The sequence below is a fragment of the Thunnus maccoyii genome, chromosome 10, assembly GCF_910596095.1.
Source record: "Thunnus maccoyii chromosome 10, fThuMac1.1, whole genome shotgun sequence".
Lineage (NCBI taxonomy): Eukaryota > Metazoa > Chordata > Actinopteri > Scombriformes > Scombridae > Thunnus > Thunnus maccoyii.
In genome coordinates, this window is record NC_056542.1 from 34393958 (window position 1) to 34418152 (window position 24195).

Genomic DNA, 24195 nt, shown 5'->3' on the forward strand with positions numbered 1-24195 from the left:
ATTTTTACAAATTAAAATTACTTCTCAATATCAAACATATCAAAGAATTAATAAATTGTTAAATATTACCAACTACCTTTTAGTAACATCCAAGACACTGGCTTGACGTGGTTATTCATACATTACACTTGATAGATTACTCCTTCCATGATGTCATGTGCCTAGAATGTTCTGGACTGTTCTCATGTGTTTTGAGTATTTCACTGCAATTTTTCCAGCCATTAAGTCCATTACTGAGTAGTTTGTAGTTTTTTGTGAGAACAGCATGCAGCAGAAGCAGTAACGACTGTTTTTTGTTTTTGAATATACTGCCCAGCTTCTCTTGATTTTCTCTCTATTGACTAATTTTCTATAAAAGTGGTAGTGATGGGAACTTCTCCCATCCTCTCATTTTGGAAATGTAGAGTTTTGTTTGTTTGTTTTACCTGATATGGCCTCTGCTGACTAACTCCATCTTCACCATATCAGACAGGGCTGCCAGTCAGCAGGATCTACGGGTGCTGCCTTGATGGACTCACATACTTCATGATAAAGAGTACAGTCTTGACCTGAGTGCCCTGAGATGACGTTTGTTGTGATTTGGCGCTATATAAATAAAAATTGATTGATTTATTGATATGTTCCAGTTGATGGGATATCTGAAGGCTGTAGAGCAGTAGCAGTGTATGTTGTGTTTGTCGTTCCTTCACCTGCAGGCAAATCTAAACATACATGCAAATATAGTTATTAATCCTTTAGTAAGGACACACAAGGATTCATGAATTACAACACATCAAGGGATAAACACATCTGAGGCATAAATTATATATAACAGTTGACCAGTACTGTTTAATTACATGGATGAAAAAGATCAAGAATCTAGGTTTAAATTACTTTTCATGGGAATACGTTATTCTAGCTTTAATGTGTCCTGTGACAACTTAAATAAATATAGATGGTTGCAGTCTAATATTGATTAGTATTTCAATTAGCTATGTTCCCTTTCTTAGAAATTACAAATTATATTTATGATTCAATATATTTTATTGCTCTAGTGTTACCATGATAATGCAAGTATGTAAGAAACCATTTAATAATAGATAATATTGGTATTTGACTCTCTTAAATGGACCCATAGTTCAGTGTAGTTCTAGCTCATTTCAAATTTTTCCAGGTCCAGAAGGTGGCAATATCGCCTTAAAATGAATGAATGAATGAATATTGCTTGACCTACAGCTGTATTCAAACGTACAGTACATCCATATTGTTATACCACTGCATTAAGTCCTTTCTTTCATTCTACTGCTTTGACTTTCTGTCATTCTTACACTGAACAAATAAACTTTATTTACTTCTGGTACAGGCTCTTGTAATATCACGCATTGACTACTGCAACTCCTTAATGGCAGGCCTCCCCGCATGTACGTTCAAACCTCTACAGATGATCCAGATCGTGGCGGCACTGCCGGTCTTCAATCACTTGCTACCCGCCTCAAATTCAAAACCCTGACACTCGCTTACAAAAAAAAAGCAACTAAAACGGCTCCCGCCTACCTGAATGCCCTCATTCAGGTCTACACTCCCTCCCGCTCACTACACTCTGCCAATGAAAGGCGCCTGGTACCACCACCACAACAGGGCCCTAAGTCGCTAGCTAGACTCTTCTCTTCTGTAGTTCCCAGGTGGTGGAACAAGTTACCAAACTCTGTTCAATCCTCACAGTCCCTCTCAATCTTTAAGAAAAGATTGAAGACCCAGCACTTTTGCGAACACCTCTGCACTTAAAGGACTGAAGGAATAGAAAAAACAAAAATACGGAGAAAAAAAAATCTGCTTCTATGCAATCTATACACTCTATGCATTGCCTCTGTGCATTGCCTGTTAGCATCCACATCCTATTGGACTCAAACTTAGCTTCATAGCACTTACTCATGTTGTTCTCTCCTGACTAGATCCCTGCTTGTGCTGTATCAGCTCTCCAATGTATGTTACATTGTAAGACTGTAAGATGTAAGATTTAATTTGACTAAGACCTACATTTAATTAGTAACAAGGTGTAACTGTAAAATTCAATAATAATAATAATAATAATAATAATAATAATAATAATAAGGACAACATAGCAGTGTATTATCAATTACACAGAAACCACAAATAATTGGCTGAACTTACCTGCTTCAGAGAGCGGTGTAGATGGGAGATCAGATTTAACTTCTCCAGCAGCTGGGGGCTTCTGCAAATGAGTGCACCTGGACAGTTATAGAGTAGTTATTAGCCCATTACAAGCAAAAACATGTAGCTGCTGAGTAGGACAAATAACTGCTGCAGCCTGTTGCCACAGCTGTGTGTAAGTTCAAACTTAGTTATAATGTAAATTATTACTAAGTTGTGATTTATGTATTACTAAAACAAAAACTTGCACCACAAAGATAAATTACAAAATAATTCTAAGTAACAACTAAATATTTACACACATGCCCCTAGGGTAGGTGTCAATCATTAAATATTACAGAACTCACTGATGGTAAATCAGCAGTTTTTATGATACACAGAATTATTTTTTCATTAATTTCTGGCATTTTCAACACAGTAATCCAGTAGAGACCTAATTTATTGATATGATATGTCAATATCGATCTAACGTAGCTTACTATGATGTGCTACAATGCCAAGTGGGTCATGCCAGCTTACACAGAGAATTTTTATTTACTTTTTTTTTTTTTTTCCTTTAAGGGCGACCAGTACCCACCAGACAAGGTGGCGTCCTAGGTGACCACTTGTATGGCCTATGACTTTAGCCAGCCCTGCATTCTAGACATTTTTAAATCTAGAATATTACATTAAAGGTTTCATAGTAAAAATAAAATAAAAACATTTCTGTTTTGTGAAAAACATTAATAAATAATGAATACTTTTATACGGTGGCTGACAAGGGTAAATGTGCTGCAACTTAACAAAGCACATGCAAATAGACAAAACACAAGCAAACTGAGAAAATATCTTTATCAATTTGACAACACATGCGCAGCATTTACAAAACATGCTGCAAATACCACAACACATTACAGAAATGATGGAAAACAGAAGTGTTTCCAGAGGACACTTAAGAGTGATGAACACGTAAATAACTCATAAGTGAAAAGTTGTTAAAACACAAACAAAGCCCCTTTTCTACCATAGTAAGATAGACAACAAGCTGCAACCTTATATTCACCAAAATGAGCCATCCTCTGAGCTGGACAAATAACATTGTTCTCTATCAGAGTTTTGACATGTCAGCTTTGTAGACTATATTGTGTATGCTATGCATATAGATAAGAATGTGTAAGTCATGTATTTGATACATGCATTAATACTTTCTGATGTGAACCTACACTTTTACATCTGTAAATATTTTTAGTGTTCAGTCTTTCTAGTGTTCAGCACTGTACCTGTATCAGATTATAAGCTTTGTGGTACTTTATATATTTCTGTATACTGAGAAAAATACATAGGAAACACATGTAAATCATGTGATATGTTGACTGTTTTTGATGAGAACATAAATCCGTTGTCACAATAGAACAATACTATAAATTTGAATTTCACTTTGTTGGTAAAATGACACATACTGAACCACTCCACAGCCAAAATGAGCACTTCTTTGTTTAGAAACAATATGTATAAATGTCTTTAAAGAAGCAGCCTTTTCACCACCCAGGGGTTTTTGTTTTTGAAAGCAAATTGTTTTATTGACATGTAAAATTGTCCCACACCCCTCAGTTTTCATTGGGTGGGGGACAATGATATAGTATGATATGATTTGTTGTAAGATTCCATGTTGGTTTTCCTCCTGTTCTCCCCAATTTTTTGAGTCACCAGCCGCCACTGTTCTCTATGTACAGCTGGCTTTTTCATTTTATAATGTGTTGTGGTATTTGCAGAGTGTTTTCTAAATGTTGTGCATGTGTTGTAAAATTGATGAAGATGTTTTCTCAATTTGCTTGTGTCTATTTGCATTGTTTTCTTAAGTTGCAGCATGTTTGCCCTTTTTAGCTAACATACTTTTAAGCCTAAAAACATACAAACCAACAAACCAAAAAACATATTTTTGCCCCAGAATGAAACTCAAAAGGGGGATGCATGACCTGTTATTAGATCCTAAAGTGTCTGTGGAAAAATAGGTTGAAATGCATCATTTGTTGTTGGAGACTAGACACTGCATTGGCCATCCACTTTAACAAATTGGTGACAAGGTAATAGCCACATTCTACACTATGTGGTTTATGTACTATGATTCATAAAGCTTGAGATGGCCGTCAATTTGCCTTGCCCTGCTTCATTTCAGCCGAGTCCAGGAGCTCCAGCAATGCCTTTTAAGACATGGCTAAGGATGTTCACAAATTTTCTCCTAATCATTAATGGGACTGGAAATGTGTGGCCCATGGCGAGAAAAAGAGATGTGCTGCTTTACTGTCTCAGAATGGAGGGAGAGAAGATTTTTCCACCTGTTGCAGGCTCTGACACTCCAGTCATGCACCTGTCTGCTTCTCCTCCTCTGGTTGGCTGTGTTAAGAATTTTGTGCATCATGTCAAAGCCAGTGCATCTGTTCACCCAGTTAGGCAGAAAATGTGCCAGCTACCCCTATTCTTCAGGAATGCTGTCATTGAAGAGACTAATAGACCTCTTGCAGCAGGTGTGACAGAGAAAATTGATGCTTCCCGCTGAGTCTCTCCAATAGTTATCACACAAAGAAAGACAGGATACATACACATATAGGCAGACAGGGCTGGCTAAAGGCATAGGCCATATAGGCAGTCAACTAGGGCGCCACCTTGTCTGGTGGGCACTGGTCGCTCTCAAAGGAAAAAATCAAATTAAAAAAATGAAAAATGAGTAAATAATTTTCTGCTTTGAGGTAAAAAATGAACAAATAAATTAAATACACTTTGCACCCCTGTTCCTCAATGTTTCATCTGCCCTGCACCTGTACTGTGCACACTGAAAAAGAGGGATGATGCTTCACAGATTAGGGGCCCTATCTTACGCCTGGCACAAAGCAGTGCCAAGCGCAACGCAAGTGTCTTTGTTAAAGGCCAACACAGTTGTCATTTTCCTGTCCAGCACCCACGTTGTTTAAATAGCAAATGCACTTGCGCCTATCAGAGGGCCCATGGGCATGTTGGTCTTAAAATAAGGTGTGGTCAGGTGCATTGTTAGCGCATTGTTATCTTGAGGCAGCAGAGAGCGATTGCGCTATTGAACAACAAAAACCTGGTCTGAAGTCAGTGCGGTAGTGTTTCACTGTTATTTTAAGGGCGCATTATCAAGACAGTAATATGCGCCTACACAGGCGGGTGCACAACATACGCTCTGCTTGTTACACACACACGGACACACAGCAGTGCACAAACTGCAAAAGATTACAAATAAAAGGATTACAATGTGAAAGATTATTATTGTACATTATCATATTTTCAAAAAATACACTTTATAATGCTTAGTCATAATATTTATAAGAATTCACTAATCGCAGTAATGACGGATAAAATTGACTAATTATTTGACCAAATCGTGGCAATACACCGAGGTATTTAAACAGACTGACAACTACGGATCACACACAGACTATGACAACACTGTATGATGATTTTTTACATGACTAATATTAATGATTTAATCTCTGAACAATATTTAAAAAATATTCTAACATTTTTGAGAGTACAGTGATCAGGTTTCCATACTTTCAGCAATTAAAACCCTGCTTATTTGACCTGTTACTCCATGATTGAACAAAGTGATTTTAAAGAAACCAAAGCTGTAATTTAAAAAAATAAACCTTTTCAAAAACCAAACGAAAATACAATTGCAACAAATTAATGAACAGGATCTTAAACTGGTCGTCTGGGGCTGGCCATTGGAGGGTTCAGGAGCAGCAGGAGCCAGTGTGCTTGTAATGGATTGTGTGCTTTCACTTTGCGCACGAGCAGAACTGTTTCCCCTGCAGAGAAGTGTCCCTTCTTACTACTTGGCAAATGTGCCATCATAATAGCAATCAACCAAGATGCAAGCACACCTGACTTTTAAAGGGAATGGGAGATGGCACTCTGATTGGTTTATTGCATGTAACGCAGAAAACACACCCATGATTAATTAAGAGACTAAGGACAACGCCTTTGAACCATGAGCCTGGCACATCGACCATTGCACTTGCGCCATGCGCTTCAGACCATGCGCTTTAGATTGTTAAAATAAAGTCCAGAGTCTGTGAGATGTCAAGAGGCAGATATGCACATTTTATTTCATAATATAAAGGTCCAAACCTTATAATATAAAGGTGCGCAAATAAGAAAACAGAGAAGAGAGGAGGAAAAGAAAGCCCAATATAGAGGTATGTCATCTTATGTTAGCAATGAAATGCCATTTAGTGTGTAGACGTTTCATTTGTAGCAGCTAGCTAGCTAAGTATCAATAAAGCTAACACTAGATAATGACGCTACAATAGTTGCAGGACTCAGATAATGTTATAGATTGAAGGATATGAGACTGAATGACAAGCCAGTATCTGTCTGGATAACTGCTCCTTCCTGGAACGTAAGGCATTGTGCTGAAATTTCACTGACCAATATCAGTGGCATGAGCCACTCGGCATCATAGCACATCATAATAAGCCAATATTATAATTATTATATCAATATTGACATATCATATCAATACATTAGGTCTCTACTGGATTACTGTGTTGAAAATGGCAGCAATTAATGAAAAAATGATGCTGTGTGTCAGAAAAACTGCTGTTTTACCATCAATGAGTTCTATGACATTTTATGATTGACACCTACCCTAGGGCACGTGTGTAAATATTTAATTGTTACTGAGAGTTATGTTGTAACTTATCTCTCCTTGGTGCAAGTTTTTATTTTAGTAATGCAGAAATCATAACTTAGTAATAATTTATATTATAACTAAGTTTGAACTTACACACAGCTGGTGCAACAGGCTGCAGCAGTTACAACAGTTCTCTGCAGCAACATGTTTTTTCTTGTAATAAATCTACTCTATAACTGTCCACATGTACTCAGGAAAATTTGCAGAAGCCTCCAGCTGCTGGAGAAGGAACATCTGATCTTCCATCTACACCACTCTCTGAAGCAGGTAAGTTCAGCCAAATATTTGTGGTCTCTGTGTAATTGATAATACACTGCTATGTTGTCATTATTATTATTATTATTATTATTATTATTGAATGTTATAGTTACACCTTATTACTAATTAAATGTAGGTTTTAGTCAAATGAAATCTTACATCTTGCAGTCTTACAATTTCATTTAGCAGATGCTTTTACCCAAAGCAACGTACATCTGAGAGCTGATACAGCACGAGCAGGGATCTAGTCAGGAGAGAACAACATGAGTAAGTGCTATGAAGCTAAGTTTGAGTCCAATAGGTCGTGGATGCTAACAGGTGATGCACAGAGGCAATGCATAGAGTGTATAGATTGCATAGAAGCAGATTTTTTTCGTATTTTTGTTTTTTCTATTCCTTCAGTCCATTTAGTGCAGAGGTGTTCGCAAAAGAGCTGGGTCTTCAGTCTTTTCTTAAAGATAGAGAGGGACTCTGAGGATCGAACAGAGTTTGGTAACTTGTTCCACCACCTGGGAACTACAGAAGAGAAGAGTCTAGCTAGCGACTTAGGGCCCTGTTGTGGTGGTGGAACCATGCACTTTTCATTGGCAGAGCATAGTGAGTGGGAGGGAGTGTAGCAGTGTACCTGAATGAGGGAGTTCAGGTAGGTGCTTCTAGTTGCTGTTTTGTAAGTGAGTGTCAGGGTTTTGAATTTGATGTGGGCAGCAACTGGGAGACAGTGGAGGGATATAAACATGTGCTGTTTTGGGCTGACTGAGGATCAGCAGTGCCGCCGCGTTCTGGATCATCTGTAGAGGTTTGAACGTACATGCTGGGAGGCCTGACAGTAAGGAGTTGCAGTAGTCAATGCTGTATCAGGAGTAAATGAAGTTTATTTGTACAGTGTAAAAATAAAAAATATATTTTTGTCTTGAAACCATTGTAGTGTCTGATGTTTGTTGTCCATGTTTTGACTGTAGAATGAGCAAGTGTTTTAGAGGCATAGTGGTGGGGTAATGTGGTTGGGGGGGACACCAATTCCTAATCTCGCCTAGGGCACCAAAATGACCAGAGCCGGCACTGCTAGAATGTCAATGGATGGGCCCAGCAATCTGTTTATAACCACAGGTCTGAACATGAACAGACAGACTGTGCTGATTGTGCTATGCCGATTTATCTTGACTTCCTCTGCACAAAAAACATCACGTTACCAAAATCTTACTGTCCCAACCTGAAAACGAGTGCTCTCCCTCATAGTTTGAGTTGTTATTTTAAATCTTACTGGTTTATAAAAACAAGTTGGTGTACACTATAGCTTTAGGACCAGCTGATTCATTTTCTACCTGCTTATAGCCAATTGTCTTCTTGTGGGAAACATCCAGGGGCTTGGAGGCTTGCTGTAAGAGGGCACTGGTCTATTCAGCCCTGTTTAACATCTGTGGCGCACTGGTGAAAGAAAAAAGTTGGCCAGGCGCACTGCATACAGAGACCCAACAGCCACAGTGGTAAACCACCAGAGGGCCCACAAACACTGCTCTTCCAGTTAGGCCCTTAAGACTTAAACAGTATAGCCCTATTACATTGAGAGGTTTACAGCTTATAAATCTTGGTATTTTGTGGGGCCAGCACAGGTGGGGGGGGGGGGGTGCCTATCCATTGTGATGGATCTATCACCTTAGGCTTGACAGTGGGTATTTCATATATGTAACAGTCTTCCTGGTTAAAATAGTAGTTTCAAAATGTTTTTACAGCTACAAAATCTGTTCTGTAGAATAATGCCCTTGCCTCTTGGGTTTCTCATACACTTAGGAATCAAATGCTGTTATATGCTAGCTTGACAGTGTGAATATCTTATGTACTATCACCTGCTGAGAAAGTAAGGGATGAAATTCTCTGCCGAATAATGCATCCACATTGTAATTTTATTTCTGAAGATCTATTCAGTTTATTTTATCAGCATATTTTTTGGGCCATTTGGCTCAAAGTGTGAATTTCATACATTTAATGACCTCGCTGAAGAGAGAATGTATTATTCTACAGCTACAATTAGTTCTGCCGAATCCAACCCTTAACACTAAGTAAGGATATCTAAAATCAAACTCTGATAGGAATCAAATGGTGTTTTTGTCACAGACATTTCAGTTGAATATATGTGTATTTATTTTGGATTGATCTTGTTTTATAGTATTTGCAAACATTTTGAATTATCTTTTGTGTATGTAATTTTGATTTAATTTGCATGTTAATTTGCTTTGTACATGTATTTTATGTTAACCTGCCAGTGTTCCCCACACTGATCACCCACACCTGTGAACGTGTGATTTAAATTGAAAGAACCGATCCCTGCAGAGCCGGCAAGCAGTGGACCAATGAGGCGGCTGCGGAGGCGGACCTGTCGCCCCCTTGCAAAGCATAAGTAGCCTAGCCGTCAGCGGCGGAAGGAAGGAGGGCAGAAAGAGGAAAAAAGAAAAAAAGAGGACAATAAGGGGTCTGGGAGGAAGTGGGGAACAAAAGAGCTGGGGAGTAGCACTACACTCTGGCCTGCAGTCCAGGTAAGGATCAGGTGTGCTGGGTTACTGATGGCTCTGTGTGTCTGTAAAGAGACAGCTCAGCAGCACCACACTGTGGCGGCTAGGAACTGCTACAGAAATGTTGTCGTCCATCCCCCTTAAAATCGTCAATAGAACTTTTAACTTTCTTCATTTGTCTTTCAAACTGTTTTTTTAGACATCGAAATTCTGGCATGTTTTGTATTTTAACTTGAGTTTTATCTTTTGAGTATTGTGATTTCATTTTAAAGAAGTGCAATAAATTATTCTTTTAATCAGGTGACGGTGAAAGGATGCCATGGCCTGTCACTATACGATGCCTGTATGCTGAGAAAGTAAGAGAACATGTTCCACATTGTTTTGGTCTTAAACTGGCCCCAGCTGTCCCCTTCTTTGGGGGTGAATGTCTGAAAGGCCACTATAGTGCAGAGAAGCTGTTCTGGTTTATTGAAACAGGACATAGTATTGACCTCCCTGAGAGTTGGGCCCTTTAAAATTCTGTGTCTGTTGACAAAACATGTCCCATCAGCCCCCCTCCTCCAGCCAGGCTGTTCTACACCATCCCTCTCTAGAAATGCTCTCCTCACAGATTTTTTTTTCCAGGCCTCTTATCCACCCAAGCAGAGCTGTGACGAAATCCCAAATAAACACAGCATCGGAGACAGAGGGATGTATCTAGGACGGAAAGCTGTCCTGTCTGTGGGGAACAAGGCAAAACAGATTCTTCTCTGCTGTGCAGCTGCAGATCGCATTCATAGCATCACATGGTCTCCAACAGTGCAGAGCAGAAGGCTAAACATTGAAGACAGTTTCCTGCCACACAGACCAGCAATACAGTGCAGTCAAATGTTCATTTAGAATTAGAAGTTTCCTATCTGTCATTTGATTATAATTATTTCAATAACTGCCATGAGAGGCAGCCAAACTCAGGTGAAGGGAGATCAGTGCTTCTTTTCCAGTCCCATCTAGACCACTGATATACTTGCTTTTAATTACACATTCATATGTACATAATGGCTATCCCTACTATCCTGCATATCTTTTCAGTGTTGACTATGCACATCCTCAAGAATGATCTCAACAAGTCTGCGAAATGCAATTAAGCACATGAACAGTGGGCAAATTATATCAGGATGAGAAATAAGTTCACCAGCAGACTGTAAATAACAAGATCAATGACATTACTGACTAGCACCCCACTCCTGACCATAAAACCCCTACAACGTGGACCCTCGTGGCAGCCCAGTTTATGCAGCAAGCATAAACTGGGCTATCCTTCTCCTGCCTGGTCCTTTCAGCAGCCTTCAATAAACATCCCTTTGTCTCCTTGATGTTTATTCACATCCTTAAAGTTAGGTGACTTTTGCCATCATGGCTACAATAATTAGGGGGCAATCACTGTACGTTTCTGAAAGAAATATCCCGACTCACGGTTAGAAAAATGAAACAAGCAGTGGTCTCCTCTGGCAAAGTCCACTTTTGGGTTAATGCCTCCATCCACCCCTCCTCCTCTGAATGAGGAAAATTGTCGACATACAGTGCTGCTTGAAAGTTTGTGAACCCTTTAGAATTTTCTCTATTTCTGCATAATTATGACCTAAAACATGATCAGATATTTACACAAGTCCTAAAACTAGACAAAGTGAACCCAATTAAACAAATGAGACAAAAAAAATAATTTTTTTCATCTTTTTATTTATTGAGGAAAATTATCCAATCTGACACATTTATGGGAGGCAAAAGTACGTGAACCCTTGCTTTCAGTAACTGGTGTGACCCCCTTTTGCAGCAATAACCTCAACCAAACGTTTCCAGTAACTGTTTATCAGCTCTGCACATCAGCTTGGAGGAATTTTAGCCCATTCCTCCTTACAGAACAGTCTCAACTCAGAGATGTTGTGGGCTTCTTTGCATGAACTTCCTGCTTCAGGTCCTTCCACAGCATTTCTTTAGGATTAAGGTCAGGACTTTGACTCAGCCATTCCAAAACATTATCTTTCTTCTGCTTTAACCATTCTTTGGTAGAACGACTTGTCAGTTAGTGTTGTTGTCTTACCTCATTACCCACTTTCTGTTGAGCTTCAGTTCACAGACAGATACCTTGACATTTTCCTGTAGAATTTGCTGGTACGACTCAGAACTCATAGCTTCATCAATGATTGCAAGCTGTCCTGGTTCAGAGCAGCAAAGCAGCCCAAACCATGATACTACCACCACCTTGTTTCAAAGATAGGATAAGGTTCTTATGCTGGAATGCAGTGTTTGCTCATCGCCAAACAGAATGCTTCTCATTCAAGCCAAAAAGTTCAATTTTGGTTTCATCCATCCACAGAACATTGTTCCAATCACCTTCTGGCTTATCCATGTGGTCTTGAGCGAACCATAGACGGCAGCAATGTGCTGTTTGGAGAGAAGTGGCTTTTTTCCTTGCAACTCTGCCATGCACACCATTGATGTTCAATGTTCTCCTGATGGTGGACTCATTAACATTGACTGTGGCCACTGCAAGAGACACCTTTAGTTTCCTAGATGTTACCCTGGGGTCCGTTGTGGCCTCCTGGACTATTACACACCCTGCTCTTGGTTTGATTTTTGTTGTTCAACCACTCCTGGGGAGGGCAACAATGGTGTTGGATGTCTTCAATTTGTATATGATCTGCCTGACAGCCGACTGCTGGAGTCCAAACTCTGCAGAAATGGTCTTGTAACCCTTTCCAGCTTAGTGAGCATCAACAACTCTTCTTCTAAGGTCCTCAGAAATCTCCTTTGTTTGAGCCATGACACACTTCCACAAACCTGTGTTGTGAAGCTCAGAGTTTGACAGTGAAGACCCAGATTTCTCTTCTTTAAATAAGGCAGGGTCTCCCAGACTCACACTTGATTGTCATCCCATTGATTGAAACACCCAACTCTAATTTCCCCTTCAAATGATTGATAATCTTAGGGGTTCACATACTTTTGCCACGCACAAATATGTAAAATTGGATCATTTTCCACAATAAATAAATGAACAAGTGTAAAGTTTTTGTCTCATTTGTATTGATTTGATTTATTTATTTATTGACTGGGACAGATTGCAGTTTGAAACATTGAAGATGCACTGCACCAGAGTTAGCTTGAAGCTAGTTTGCATCTGTAGTCCCCAACAAAAAACAACAGCACAACAACAAACAGTACAAAGCAAAAAAAAAGAAAATAAAAAAAAAAAGAAACAGAACACACCATACAAAATACAAAACTACACACAGCACATCACATACACCCACAATGTCAATTAGAACTTGTCAAATTTAAATCAAGACCATAGTTGGAGGTTAGACTCAAGTTTATTTGTTTAACTGATGTCTCTTTATCTAGTTTAAGGACTTGAGTGGAAATCTGATCATGTTTTAGGTCATATTTATGCAGAAATAGAGCAAATTCTAAAGGGTTCACATACTTCCAAGCAGCACTGTATGTACGTATACTAGCCGCTAGATGGCATCTGTCACTCAACATAACTATAGGCCGTTTTTGAGCAACTGGCATCACAACTTATTGTGTTGTTTTTTTTTGTGAGGACGGTCTCAGTGATTTAGGTGTGTCCTAATGCAGCAACTTATTTTCAGCATTGCTGTTGGAAAAATAGCACACAGTAAAACCACAATCACTTCTGATAGCAGAATGAAGAGACTTTATCAACAGCCTTTATTGTTGAGCCCCTATTGACCCACCACCAAACCAAACACAAGCCTGGTTATCCAGCCTTGTAAATACAGTAGGTGATCTAATTTACATACATTTTACATTCGTTTTCCTACATTTGTGATACTTAGTGGACACACAAAGTTAAGTGCCTACATCTTAAAATGTTTTTAAAAATCAAAAAAATAATTTAAACCTGCAATAAGCAATATTTTTGTATTTACAGTGAATCAAATGACTCTGTCTAATGTGAATGGTTGCTAATAGTGTTGAACCAACTGAGAACATCACCCAACTCTGCAGCTTTACACAGCTTTAAGCCCTGCAGCCCTGTTGGGATATTTGTGAAAGTTCCTGTTAAATCTCTGCTTTGAGTTCTGAAAGCTGCCACCCAGTCATAATTTGACAATGTTGAACTGTCAAGATATGTTTGTCTGAACTGGAATCAAACAGCGGGAGAAAAGTCTTCATTCTGCATGAAGAGTCTGTCAAGAGCGATTACTGAAACCCAGATAATTGAATTCTTTTAGGGCTTGCTCTGTATGTGTCTATTCAGTGGATAAAACTCTGCCTTCAACCTATTGAACCCTGATTTCCCCCTTAAATTTTGAATGATGGTGTTAAGTACAGGGTTTTCATCCACACTGTATGGCTATATTGTGTTTGGCCCATGGGGGGCCAATAGGCAAACATGGTCTCTCGTGTGGGCTGGACTCAACAACAGTTAAGTGGGACACAGCAAGAAACCACACATAGGCCATTACACAACCAGCTGCATCACCATCCGAGAGTCATGGTGACCTGTGTGGAAGAGAGTCACACAGTTTTCATTGGAACTATTTCTCCAGTAGAGAGAAGCCCTAATGAAAACAATTCATAGTGAGGTCCGTGGATTATCCAGAGCACCATAGACGTTGTTTCCAAAAAGGAATTTTGCTTTTGAGCTTTTCAAGTATTTTTTATGCTTCAAGCACTACAAAAGGAATTCCATTCACATCCATTTGAATTGTGGAGGAGGAAAAAATAAATGGATAGATACCAGTGGTGCACTGGCCATTGGGCATACTGGGACAAATCCATCAGTTGGCCGGTGGACTGTCAGAAAATCTGTTTTACTGGCCCTGTCTGTGTCTTCACCAGCCCTTTCTGTGTGCTGCATGCTGTATGCTGTGTGCTGCATGCTGCGTGGGTGTGCATCACTGGCCAATCACAGCCCCACCCCACCCACCCCCACCCTCCTTATGTTTATTTGTTGTGTGCTCCCCCTCCCCTGCTCCCCACACTGCTAGATTTTGACAATTTATTGTGGTGCTAATTTGTATTTTAAAGTTTGGAGACCTGCTTGTCATTTTAAAAAAGAATATTACTTATAAAATTTATATCTGTTTTTTTGAATCACATATCAGTCCAGTGTTTGTCGAGCATGTGTGACCTTTCTTTTTTTGAGTCCCAAAGTGGTTAAGACTCAAGAATTTCCTTGAGGTGAAATTCCCTGAGGTGGCGTAGTTGACACTGTAAAAATAACTCTCCCTACTCTTGCCACATTCTTGCCCCTTCCCACCCCTGGGCAGATAAGTCCAGGGCTGAATTTCTTTCTCAGTACACACCCCTGATAGATACCAACAGAGGGAAATTAGAAGACTTGGGTTTTTTTTGTTTGTTTGTTTTTATGAATGACTCTTTGAAAAGGTAATTTCATCCAAAAAAAAAAAAATCTTCTGATGGTATCTCTCCTTGCAGATAGTTTTGGCTTTATTTGTCCAGGTTTTGAGATATCTGACTCTGAAATCTCTGCCTCCACAACAATACACTGGAGGTGAATATAATTTCCAGAAACATCAAATGATCATCATGCTGACACAGATATGATAGTAACTTGTGTGTACTCACGAATAAAGAACTATTGTTGGATTCATCAGTATTTTCTTTCTACAAAATGTTTGTAGATAAGAATAACATTAACGAGCGGTAAGGACCACTGTCATGGCTTGTGGCAAGTTCTAGGCCATGAAACAGCAAATGAAACACAAATGATGATGGGAGGAAGTCACTATCTAAAAGTGAAGTAGTTCAAGTATCTAAGAGTTTTATTCGTGAGTCAGAGTAAAATGGAACACAGGTGTCAACAGTAATGCATACAGTGTACCAGATTGTCAAGGTGAAGAGGGTGCTGTGCCTGAAGCTCTCAATTTACCATGGAATACCACTGGGAAGACAGTGTTCTCCATCACCATCATCAAAACATCAAATGAGGGAATATTTTCTGGTTCTACACACTTCAAATCTATGACAAGACGCACTGAAATTGTTCTGGAGGCTGGTGGTAGAATAACAGCTTACCTACACACTTTATCTACAGTAGAATGTGCAAGCATATCTCTTTGATGAAGAGAAGGGTTGGGAGGGGGTCATGGGAGGAAAGGGGGAGGATGAAGTCAGATTTATTGTTTTTGACAAATTACTAAATCAAAAGTGTATAAAACAGATGGTTGGGATAGGGTCAAGCCAGCAGGTGGAGGTGGATTATTTTGTCAGTGTTGATAAAAGGGTCCAGTGTGTTTTCAGGCAGAGAGAAGGCTCCCAGACAGGAGCTCACACACATTATTCATATCCTGGTTTATGTTCAACCTGTTGTTTGTTATTTTTGAAGACGACTGCCAAGTCATCATCTTTGATTTGAAGAGGGTGTTGTCAAGAAGAATTAACTCATTAATTAATGGTTAACCAAAAGGAGCAAACCTTGACTTATGGATGTGTGGCTCTGTTCTACTCTACAGGCGCTGTGAGCAGCAACCTAGATTAGTTTACACTCAATAGTAATAGTATCTATACTGTATACTTCTGATGTTTATTGAGTGGGTGACTATACTTTCTGAAAGAACAGACTCTTTTATGGGGGACATATAATGCACATTTCCAGGTCTATATTTATATTCTGTTTTATTCTTTACTGGTTTATCTTTGCATTTATTTTATATTGGCCCTTTACGCTGCTCCTCAGTTCAGCCTCTGTCTGAAACAGGCTGTTTTAGCTCCTGTCTCTTTAAAGCCCCTCTCCCAGTAAGCCCGCTCTGTTCTGCTTGGCCAGCTCTCAGAGGCTGCCACCATGTTTTGGAACTTTGACTGTGTTAACATAGATATGCGACATATAACAGTATATTAATAACAGAAAACCACAGAAAGCATAATATGTCCCCTCTGAGTGTGTGTTTGGCCATACTTATGTTGGAAAATCTGCGCCCCCTGCTGTGCATTTAGCAGAGGTGTTTCTGGTTGACAACTATGGCTGCCCATAGTAATGATCCCTGTTTAGTGGGTAATTAATTTAAATCCTTAATTTATAATAATTCCACCTGCAGGTGGATCACAGACTTCCTGTCCGACAGGAAGCAGCATGTGAAGCTGGGGAAGCATGTCTCCCATGACTCCGTGACCATCAGCAAATCAAGGCTGCATCCTTTTTCAACATCTCTTCTCCCTGTACACCAATAGCTGCACCTTCAGTCATCAGTCTGTCAAGCTTCTGAAGATGGCACCATCCTCATTGGGCTCATTGAGATGAGACCGCCTACAGATGGGAGGTTGACTATCTGGTGACTTGGCGGAGACAAAACAGCTTGGAGCTCAGTGCTCTAAAGACAGTGGAGATAGTTGTGGATTTCAGAAGGAACACAGCCCCAGCCGCCCCCATCACCCTGTGTGACTTCTCAGTCGATACTGTGGAGTTCTTACACTTCCTGGGAACCATCATCACCCAGGACCTCAAGTGGGAGCTTAACATCAGCAACCTCACCAAGAAGGCTCAGCAGAGAATGTACTTCCTGCAGCAGCTTAAGAAGTTCAATCTGCCAAAGTAAAATGGTGCACTTCTACACCACCATCACTTAGTCCATCCTCATCTCCTCTATTGCTATCTGGTATGCTGCTGCAATTGCCAAGGATAAGGGCAGACTGCAGTGTATCATCCACTGTGCTGAGAAGGTGATCAGCTCCAAACTGCCATTCCTCCAGGACCTGCACACCTCCAGGACACTGAAGCAAGCAGGTAAGATCATGGCTGACCCCTCCCATCCTGGACATAAATCTTTTGAAACATTCCCCTCCAGCAAGAGGTTGAGCTCTGTCAAGACCAAAACCTCACACCACAAAAACAGTTTCTTCCTGTCTGCAGCTGGCCTCATCAACAAGGCCTGGGACCCCCACTGACATGGACTCTATCCCTCCCATGGATATTACACTTTATATTAACGTAAAACCCCATAACCTTATATTTGCACATCTATGATCTTGAATCTAATATCGCGCCTCACATGAATGCAACTTGTATTATCATTATTATTAGTAGTAGTAGTAGTAGTTGTAGTAGTATTGATTGCATACTGCAAATACTGTTTAATCCTGGTTAATATTTTGTACATTTTATCTCATTCTTATGTCAATATGAGTGTTAAGGAATTGCATACTAATATACTTTGGTTGGTTTCTTATTTTAGGGCTGCAGCTGTGGATCAGAGGTAGAGCAGATGGTCCACTAATCAGGAGATTGGATGTTCAATCCCCGACTCTCCCTGTCCGCATGTCAAAATGTCCTTGGGCAAGATCATGAACCCGAAATTGGTCCCCAAAGGCTGTGCCACCAGTGTGTGAGTGTGTGTGTGAATGCGCATTAGAAACTCCTCCTTGCATGGCAGCCTCTGTCATCAGTGTATGAATGTGTGAATGTTGGCATGTATTGTAAAGTGCATTGAGTGGTCGGAAGACTAGAAAGGCACTATATAAATGCGGTCCATTTACCATTTACAGTTGTTACTAATTTCTGATGTGCATAGACTAATAAATGGTAAATGGACTTTACTTGTATAGCGCCTTTCTAGTCTTCCAACCACTCAAAGCGCTTTTACACTCCGAATCACATTCACCCATATTCATACACTGAATGGGTACAGGTGCTACCATGCAAGGTCCCAACCTGCCTGTCAGAGGAAATCTAATCATTCGCACACATTCACACACTGATGGCACAGCCATCAAGAGCAATTTGGGGTTAAGAATCTTGCCCAAGGACACATCAACATAGGGACTGGAGGAGCCGGGAATCAAACCACCAATCTTCCGATTGGTGGCCGACCTGCTCTACCTCCTGAGCCACAGTTGCCCCAAAATACTGGTAGAGTTAACATTTTGAGTTCCACAACAATCCTGTTTTAATGTGTTATGTATCTTATATACATGTGTTATGCAATTCATTGTTCTTCAAATAGGCTAGTTGTCTTTTTCTTAAAAAGACAAATATACAGCTTTAATTTGAAGGATTACATTGATTGTAACAAGCAAAACATTTACTGGGAACAAGCTGGCTCAACAGAGGCCTCCAATTATTTTAAATACAGCTTTATTTGAGTGTTGCTGTTTCTTTTTGTAAATGAAAATATTATATTATATATGTCTAAAAATGAAAAACAAAACAAAAAAAGTATTATCATGGACAATGTACATTTTACTGTAGCCTACTCACAACCTATTCATACCCCTGCTTTATTAGGCTACATTCTTTTCAATACAACTTCATTTACCTGTTACTGTGTCTTTTGGCAAACACATCCACAAAATCATCAAGATTTATGGCCCTAGCCCTTATTGACTCTACACTTAACAGCCCAAATTACTCAATTGCTGGTCACTCATTGTATTTCTCAAGACAGTCTTGACTAACTTTAGCACAGATAAATGGCACTCACATGCTGCAGTGCTCACAGGTAATGCAAGTTTAATTTTGCAAAGTTTAAACATCTCATGGAACATCTTCCTATATGGCTTAAGGAAGACTGTGAGCTCTTTTAAACAGGTTGGTGTTTCCAAGCCACTAGTTTGCTTCCTATCGAGAAATTGCTTAAGCTGAGAGATCTCATATTCTAGATCCTCAGTGCTGCAGTTGTATTGTGAGGCAAATGGAAAGACAACATTTTCTCACAAAATGTGGGACTGCAGGGATTCAAGGCTTTTATTCCTTCCAATCACCTCAGAGAGAAGCACATCAACAATTGGAATGAATGAACCCACCCGAAATGACTCCATATCTGTTTTGACCTGTCTTTGAACTATTAAAGTGAAAATGTAATACCCTTCAAGCCTAGAGCTTGGTGTGACCTGATGCCCTGGATGGCCTGGAGGTGCAACACTGATGTTTTCTTTCACATGAGCTATTATGAAAAATAAACATTATAAATTTAAATGAATAGTACCTAATGTAAAGTATCAGATAGAAGCATATTATGCATACTTGGAGGCCTGATGACCAAAACTTTGCTCTGCGCACCATATGAGTAGTTAACATTATGGATATGATTTGGATTGTAACATAAAAAGATAAGCTAATATTAAATGGATCATGATCCTGTCATGATATTGTTGCACAAAGCACAGATACTCTGACTTACACTTTAAAAGGGGAACCGTGGTTTGAATAGAGGGGACACTGGGCTATTAAATAGGATTTTTTTTTAAAAATCAAATGTTTATTCATGTAACTCTATTGCTTCCATAAGTCCATATTAACAGTCTGATTATTTCAAAGGGCCATCAGACACTGAGCCATGCTCAAGTTGATCATTCAAAATCTTCAGTTCTAATTAAAAACATCATTAATAATATTCTAAACAGAAAATACATTATTTTAAAAAATGCAATAAATGTACTATTGCTACTACTAATAATGATAATGATAAGAGGAAGAAGAAGAATGTTATTATTATTGAGAAGGATATCATGGACATCATTGCCAATATGAGAGATTCGGCAGCTGGTCATGGTGAGATCTGGTCATGTTTGGTCATTAAAATTAGCTCCTCAATTATCAAGCCATTTGACCTATATATTTACCAAATCTCAAGGAACTGGAATAATACCTAAAGACCTTAAACTTACTGAAGTAGTTCCTGTGTTTAAATCTGGAGACTGAAGTTCATTTAACAGTTACCGCCCTATTTCTGTCCTTCCATGCTTTTCAAAGATTTTGAAAGTTGGTTTATAACAGAATGATGAAACATTCGCAGGAGTGGAACATCCAGTATGAACACCAATATGGATTTAGGAGAAATTATTCTACAGAAATGGTTGTGCTTCAACTGGTTGACAAAATTCATACTGCTTTGAATAACAATGAATATGCTTTAGGAATATTTCTTGACTTACCTAAAGCTTTTGACACTGTTAATCATGACATCTTACTCCAAAAACAGTTACACTATGGTTTTACTGGAATCACTTATAAATGGTTTTACAATTATATTCATAATTGACAACTGTTTGTTATCATGAATGGTCATCGGATAGTGCCATTTTAGCATGTGGGGTCCCACAGGGATCGATTCTAGGACCATTCCTATTTCTTATTTATATTAATGACCTGGCTGCAGCATTGTCCTTGTTCGCAGTACTTTTTGCCAATGATGCTAATTTATTTCTCTCACATACTAATTTCTCCGTACTTATGGCCAAAGCAAATTCTGATTTAGGAAATATTTCCAAATGGTTCAAATTAAACAAATTATCTATCAATGTCAAAACATCCAATTTTATCATATTTACATCAAAAAATAAAAAAATATTGTAAATCTAATTATTGTCTCTCCATTGGAAATAACTCAATTACCCAGGTCTCATCCACAAGTTTCCTTGGAAATGACTTTTGTATTTGCTTATAATGTGTAATGAGGTGAGATTACTACCATAAACCTCTAGGGGTTTTCTAAATCTCATCTGCACAATTTGTTTTTCTTTTGTTGTTGTGTTTATGGTACTTTGTTTTTACTGTGCAATAAAATTTAAAAAATAAATAAATAAATAAAAATTGAGTGAAGTTGTGATGGGAAAAAGTTGTGTAAACATAAGTTTAAACATGGGTTTACTGTGTTCTTATTGAATTGTTGCCTGTCATTTTGTCTGCATATGTTTGGTAATTGCAGTGTTTGGTTGATATTCTAGTGTCAGCCACTTGGTGGCGCTGTTCAGACAGCAGGTGGTTTTGTGGAGTTGAGAATACGTAGAGACAGAAAAACAGAGAGAGAGGAGAGAATTTGGGGATCAAAAGAAATGTAATGGCAGCATATTGCGTTCTGTGTTCGGACTTTGCTAAAAAGTTATGAGGAAAACTCAAAACATATTGAAATGTTTTATTCCCTCTCATACACCTGCATCACTTACATTATTATTATTATTATTATTATTGTTGTTGTTGTTGTTGTTGTTGTTGTTGTTTTAAAGGTAATAAAAAATGTACAGTAAAGGTGTGTTTATTCACCCATAAATAGTTCACAATAATCAAATTCAGACAACAATAAGTAACTTTATAACTCAAGTTATAACTGCAAAACACACTTAAAATGGACAATGGCACATTTAAATTGAGAGATCAATGCTTAAAATTAAAATGCTTAAATTCCTAAACTCCAGTGAAAGCAACTTGCGCAAGTCCTATTTAGACAAATGAAATGCTCAGGCTGTGGCACAAAGCCTACTGAAATATACCACCAAATAAATCCCCCAAATAATTTCATTAAACAAACTTATTGTAAAAGGTACAAAAATGCAAAAAAAAAAAAATTAAAAAAGGTTTTGAAAAAATATTGTTTTAAAAAAACAATAACGATTTGATTCCACTGGGCCAGAGCTGATCACAGCCACTCTAGACAACGCTTGTGATTTCACCAGACACGCCACAGCACATTTCAGAAGCATCCCAAAAGTGGCTCTCCTATCTATTTTTGATGTCAAGCTGCACAGAGCAGAGCAGGAACAGGGCAGGAAGTCACAGAAACAGCATAGAGCATCCGGTCAATTCAGAATAAAACACCCTCTGCAGACTACCAATCATACATCAACAATAAACACAATTAAGACAGACAAATAAAGAAACCATTTAACTGTGCAGCCTACTTACCCATAGTTGGGGCGGCTGTGGCTCAGGAGGTAGAGCAGGTCGTCCACTAATTGGAAGATCAGCGGTTCGATTCCTGGCTCGTCCAGTCCACATGTCGATGTGTCCTTGGGCAAGACACTTAACCCCGAATTGCTCCTGATGGCTGTGCCATCAGTGTATGGATGTGTATGAATGATTAGATTTCCACTGATGGGCAGGTTGGGACCTTGCATGGTAGCCCCTGTACCATTCAGCGTATGAATATGAGTGAATGTGATTTGTAGTGTAAAAGCGCTTTGAGTGGTCGGAAGACTAGAAAGGCGCTATACAAGTACAGTCCATTTACAAAAGTCAAGGAAAAATGACCAAATCAACAAAATCTGAGCAAGTCAACAAAATCAGGCAGTTCAGTTGCACTGCTACTGTAGTAATTACATTAGCTTAAAGGTATTTGTTCAGCTTTGCCTTTAGGCTACTGTAATTATTGTAGTAGCAGCGCATCTGGATTTAAAAGGCAGCTAGCTTGTCTGCAGCCAAAACACTCCACTTCTGAGGTGCTCCTGGTGGGAAATTAAGCTGTCCGGAGGATAGAACAAAACCGCGTCGCAGCCGGAACGCATCAGCATTGGAATGTGACGTAGCAGAAGGAGCTGGAAAGAGAGGGGTGGGGTTTTACCAAGTCACCACTGCACTCCCTGTTGACACCCTCTCTCAATGGAAAAACCAAACCAGAACAGAGCTAATAAAGTCAGTTAATGTGCTGGGGCGAACCCTGAAAGTGGAACTGCAGAGCAGTGTACACATACCTGTGCCCCCGACACCCCCACCTCTGTCCACATTGGGATGACCACAGTCATCCTATCTGCCTCCACTGCGGCCAGCTTGGACATTTTTGTAGAGAGTGCCCTCAGTGCCAACCAAGTCAGCTTCTGTTAAACTGCCAAACCTGGCCACTGTAGGGGAAGTGGAAGGGGAACCAGCAACTGAAGTAACACAAAAGCCCTCCTTTGTTGTAAATTGTCCAGCTGTGGAAGTGATAGCTGGAGGAGTGACCATTCCCTGCCCATTAGATGCTAGATCGCAAGTGACTATTTTTAGAGAAGCTTTTCTAAAGAATCTTTTTAAAATTCACCATACTGAAGAAAGGCCAATATAAGCTGGCTAAAACTAAAAGCAGCCAATGGTCTGCATATCCCTCATGTTCATTCTGTGATGTTGGATTTTAAAGTTGGGGGGATCAAGGTTCCCCAGGGGGAGGTCCTAATTGTGTCTGATGACTGCATGGGGGTCACACGAGGGGCTGCTGGGAATGAATGTCACTAGGCCTGTGTGGGAGAATGTTACTGGTGGTGGACATCCAGGTCTACAGGCTTTCAAGTCCATCATCTATAAGGACTCACATAAGGAATGGGAGAGAGCGTTTGCTTGCTGTCAGAGGGTCATGACCACAGGATCCTCAGAGGATCAACCCATCGCTGCCCAGCTGACCAAACAGCAGCCTGTGATAGTGTCCTCGCAGAGTGAGATGATGCTGTGGATACAGGTTCTTGGGGATTTGGGTAAAGCAAAATTTACTGCTTTGGTGGAGTGAATGGACACAGAAACCGAGTGAAAGTAGCCCATATGGTGGTCAAGGTTACTGAAAATAGGGTAAGGGTGCAGGTGGGAATCCCCCATCACCAGTCATTAGCTAAGGTGTGTCAGAAATGACCTGAGCAAATCCATGCAAATGAACTTGTGTTGCAGGAGCTGTCAGATGGGGAGCTGGAGATGGTGGAGCTGGAAGTCCAGGTACTAGCAGAGGACAACACTGCAGGAGGCCGTCCTCAGTGTGACAACCTCACTAAAACACAACAGGAGAGAGCAGCCCAGCTTCTGGCTAAATGAAGATGTGTCTTCTCCCAAGATGAGGATTTTGGTTGCACCACTGCTGTGTTACATCAGATACCCACAGATACACC

The 24195-nt window shown here is 39.6% G+C and overlaps 1 long non-coding RNA gene across 1 annotated transcript; it reads left to right on the forward strand.

Moving 5' to 3' along the window:
* Positions 1–9442: 9442 nt before the first annotated feature.
* On the forward strand, positions 9443–11068 carry LOC121906190. The gene is made up of 3 exons (XR_006098569.1): positions 9443–9636; positions 9913–9968; positions 10237–11068. It is a non-coding gene; the product is annotated as an uncharacterized LOC121906190 (long non-coding RNA).
* The last annotated feature ends 13127 nt before the right edge of the window (positions 11069–24195 follow it).